Source organism: Mytilus galloprovincialis, unplaced genomic scaffold (genome assembly GCF_965363235.1).
Source record: "Mytilus galloprovincialis unplaced genomic scaffold, xbMytGall1.hap1.1 HAP1_SCAFFOLD_73, whole genome shotgun sequence".
NCBI lineage: Eukaryota > Metazoa > Mollusca > Bivalvia > Mytilida > Mytilidae > Mytilus > Mytilus galloprovincialis.
The window spans coordinates 17,501-22,500 of NW_027468013.1; positions in this window are offsets into that span (position 1 = coordinate 17,501).

Below are 5,000 nucleotides of genomic sequence, written 5' to 3' on the forward strand. Positions count from 1 at the left end.
TAAAAGTAAGCGGACGGCCTGCTAGCGGGCTACCGCGGGTCTCGACGGCGGGGAAGGTACGCGGTCGGCCTGCTAGCGGGCTACCACGGGGAAAGGTACGTGGACGGCCTGCTAGCGGGCTACCGCGGGTCTCGACGGCGGGGAAGGTACGCGGTCGGCCTGCTAGCGGGCTACCACGGGTAAAGGTACGTGGACGGCCTGCTAGCGGACTACCGCGGGTCTCGACGGCGGGGAAGGTACGCGGTCGGCCTGCTAGCGGGCTACCACGGGGAAAGGCACGTGGACGGCCTGCTAGCGGGCTACCGCGGGTCTCGACGGCTGGGAAGGTACGCGGTCGGCCTGCTAGCGGGCTACCACGGGGAAAGGTACGTGGACGGCCTGCTAGCGGGCTACCGCGGGTCTCGACGGCTGGGAAGGTACGCGGTCGGCCTGCTAGCGGGCTACCACGGGGAAAGGTACGTGGACGGCCTGCTAGCGGACTACCGCGGGTCTCGACGGCGGGGAAGGTACGCGGTCGGCCTGCTAGCGGGCCACCACGGGGAAAGGCACGTGGACGGCCTGCTAGCGGGCTACCGCGGGTCTCGACGGCGGGGAAGGTACGCGGTCGGCCTGCTAGCGGGCCACCACGGGGAAAGGTACGTGGACGGCCTGCTAGCGGGCTACCGCGGGTCTCGACGGCGGGGAAGGTACGCGGTCGGCCTGCTAGCGGGCTACCACGGGGAAAGGTACGTGGACGGCCTGCTAGCGGGCTACCGCGGGTCTCGACGGCGGGGAAGGTACGCGGTCGGCCTGCCAGCGGGCCACCACGGGGAAAGGCACGTGGACGGCCTGCTAGCGGGCTACCGCGGGTCTCGACGGCTGGGAAGGTACGCGGTCGGCCTGCTAGCGGGCTACCACGGGTAAAGGTACGTGGACGGCCTGCTAGCGGGCTACCGCGGGTCTCGACGGCTGGGAAGGTACGCGGTCGGCCTGCTAGCGGGCTACCACGGGTAAAGGTACGTGGACGGCCTGCTAGCGGACTACCGCGGGTCTCGACGGCGGGGAAGGTACGCGGTCGGCCTGCTAGCGGGCTACCACGGGGAAAGGCACGTGGACGGCCTGCTAGCGGGCTACCGCGGGTCTCGACGGCTGGGAAGGTACGCGGTCGGCCTGCTAGCGGGCTACCACGGGGAAAGGTACGTGGACGGCCTGCTAGCGGGCTACCGCGGGTCTCGACGGCTGGGAAGGTACGCGGTCGGCCTGCTAGCGGGCTACCACGGGGAAAGGTACGTGGACGGCCTGCTAGCGGACTACCGCGGGTCTCGACGGCGGGGAAGGTACGCGGTCGGCCTGCTAGCGGGCCACCACGGGGAAAGGCACGTGGACGGCCTGCTAGCGGGCTACCGCGGGTCTCGACGGCGGGGAAGGTACGCGGTCGGCCTGCTAGCGGGCTACCACGGGGAAAGGTACGTGGACGGCCTGCTAGCGGGCTACCGCGGGTCTCGACGGCGGGGAAGGTACGCGGTCGGCCTGCTAGCGGGCTACCACGGGGAAAGGTACGTGGACGGCCTGCTAGCGGGCTACCGCGGGTCTCGACGGCGGGGAAGGTACGCGGTCGGCCTGCCAGCGGGCCACCACGGGGAAAGGCACGTGGACGGCCTGCTAGCGGGCTACCGCGGGTCTCGACGGCTGGGAAGGTACGCGGTCGGCCTGCTAGCGGGCTACCACGGGTAAAGGTACGTGGACGGCCTGCTAGCGGGCTACCGCGGGTCTCGACGGCTGGGAAGGTACGCGGTCGGCCTGCTAGCGGGCTACCACGGGTAAAGGTACGTGGACGGGCCTGCTAGCGGCCTACCACGGGTAACAGTAAGCGGACGGCCTGCTAGCGGGCTACCGCGGGTCTCGACGGCTGGGAAGGTACGCGGTCGGCCTGCTAGCGGGCTACCACGGGTAAAGGTACGTGGTCGGCCTGCTAGCGGGCTACCGCGGGTAAAGGTACTCGGACGGCCTGCTAGCGGGCTACCACGGGTAAAAGGTACGTGGTCGACCTGCTAGCGGGCTGCCGCGGGTGAAGGTACGCGGACGGCCTGCTTTGCGCGCTACCACGGCTGTCGACGGCGGGGGAAGGTACGTGGTCGACCTGCTAGCTAGCGGGCTACCACGGGTAAAAGGTACGTGGTCGGCCTGCTAGCGGGCTACCACGGGGAAAGGTACGTGGCTGGCCGGCCTGCTAGCGGGCTACCACGGGGAAAGGTACGTGGCAGGCCGACCACGTACCTTTACCCGCGGTCGAGACCCGCGGTAGCCCGCTAGCAGGCCTACCACGTACCTCTCCCCGCGGTACCCCGCTAGCAGGCCGACCACGTTACCTTCACCCACTCTTTCAAACCTTTTTTTATAAGGGCCACCGTGCCGTTATAAGCTCCAGAGACAAGCCGTACAGCTTGTCTCTGGGACCTTATATGGTCCGCGTTGGAGCATATATGGTCCGGGCTGGACCATATATGAACCAAACCTCTCTCTGACGCGACTTGGTGGACCATCGAAGGTCCAACGGATCTCTCTCTGTGGACCATATAAGGTGCACGGTGGGCCTTAAATGGTCCAGCGGGACTCTAGCGGGTCTCGATAACTACTAGGGTTAGGGTTAGGGTTAGGGTTAGGGTTAGGGTTAGGGTTAGGGTTAGGGTTAGGGTTAGGGTTAGGGTTAGGGTAACGGTTAGGGTTAGGGTTAGGGTTAGGGTTAGGGTTAGGGTTAGGGTTAGGGTTAGGGTTAGGGTTAGGGTTAGGGTTAGGGTTAGGGTTAGGGTTAGGGTTAGGGTTAGGGCTAGGGCTAGGGCTAGGGCTAGGGCTAGGGTTAGGGTTAGGGTTAGGGTTAGGGTTAGGGTTAGGGTTAGGGTTAGGGTTAGGGTTAGGGTTAGGGTTAGGGTTAGGGTTAGGGTTACGGCTAGGCTTAGGGCTAGGCTTAGCACCCACTGTAACCCTAGCTTATGTCCTGAGACAACCCTAGTTCAAACCTTCGCGAAGGTGTCGGACGCCAGCACACGGCCGATCAAGAGGGTGTACGATGCCTGCCTTCGTTACCTGACATTTTATCGTATCATGGAGAGACCTGCTGTAATATTCTTACGTGCGGCTTCCCGATGACAAAAAAAAATTGTTAAGACATACTTTTTGACTGGGGTATAGTTGGCCGGCCTTCGATGGTCGAGACGCTTACGTTCGGCTTCCCGATGAAAAAATTCCCAAGGGTCAACATTTTTTACCGACGATAAAGGTGGCCGAGAGACCCGCGGTAGTCCGCCCGCGTCTAACGTGCGACACCTCGATGAAAATTTCACCCACGTAAAATTTTTTTACCGAGGGTATAGTTTGCCGGCCTCGATGGTCGAGAGACCCGCGGTAGCCCGTCCGCGTCTAACGTGCGACACCTCGATGAAAATTTCACCCTCGTAAAATTTTTTTACCGAGGGTATAGTTTGCCGGCCTCGATGGTCGAGAGACCCGCGGTAGCCCGTCCGCGTCTAACGTGCGACACCTCGATGAAAATTTCACCCTCGTAAAAATTTTTTACCGAGGGTATAGTTTGCCGGCCTCGATGGTCGAGAGACCCGCGGTAGCCCGTCCGCGTCTAACGTGCGACACCTCGATGAAAATTTCACCCTCGTAAAAATATTTTACCGAGGGTATAGTTTGCCGGCCTCGATGGTCGAGAGACCCGCGGTAGCCCGTCCGCGTCTAACGTGCGACACCTCGATGAAAATTTCACCCTCGTAAAAAATTTTTACCGAGGGTATAGTTTGCCGGCCTCGATGGTCGAGAGACCCGCGGTAGCCCGTCCGCGTCTAACGTGCGACACCTCGATGAAAATTTCACCCTCGTAAAAAAATTTTACCGAGGGTATAGTTTGCCGGCCTCGATGGTCGAGAGACCCGCGGTAGCCCGTCCGCGTCTAACGTGCGACACCTCGATGAAAATTTCACCCTCGTAAATTTTTTTTACCGAGGGTATAGTTTGCCGGCCTCGATGGTCGAGAGACCCGCGGTAGCCCGTCCGCGTCTAACGTGCGACACCTCGATGAAAATTTCACCCTCGTAAATTTTTTTTACCGAGGGTATAGTTTGCCGGCCTCGATGGTCGAGAGACCCGCGGTAGCCCGTCCGCGTCTAACGTGCGACACCTCGATGAAAATTTCACCCTCGTAAAAAATTTTTACCGAGGGTATAGTTTGCCGGCCTCGATGGTCGAGAGACCCGCGGTAGCCCGTCCGCGTCTAACGTGCGACACCTCGATGAAAATTTCACCCTCGTAAAAAAATTTTACCGAGGGTATAGTTTGCCGGCCTCGATGGTCGAGAGACCCGCGGTAGCCCGTCCGCGTCTAACGTGCGACACCTCGATGAAAATTTCACCCTCGTAAATTTTTTTTACCGAGGGTATAGTTTGCCGGCCTCGATGGTCGAGAGACCCGCGGTAGCCCGTCCGCGTCTAACGTGCGACACCTCGATGAAAATTTCACCCTCGTAAAATTTTTTTACCGAGGGTATAGTTTGCCGGCCTCGATGGTCGAGAGACCCGCGGTAGCCCGTCCGCGTCTAACGTGCGACACCTCGATGAAAATTTCACCCTCGTAAAAAAATTTTACCGAGGGTATAGTTTGCCGGCCTCGATGGTCGAGAGACCCGCGGTAGCCCGTCCGCGTCTAACGTGCGACACCTCGATGAAAATTTCACCCTCGTAAATTTTTTTTACCGAGGGTATAGTTTGCCGGCCTCGATGGTCGAGAGACCCGCGGTAGCCCGTCCGCGTCTAACGTGCGACACCTCGATGAAAATTTCACCCTCGTAAAAAATTTTTACCGAGGGTATAGTTTGCCGGCCTCGATGGTCGAGAGACCCGCGGTAGCCCGTCCGCGTCTAACGTGCGACACCTCGATGAAAATTTCACCCTCGTAAAAAAATTTTACCGAGGGTATAGTTTGCCGGCCTCGATGGTCGAGAGACCCGCGGTAGCCCGTCCGCG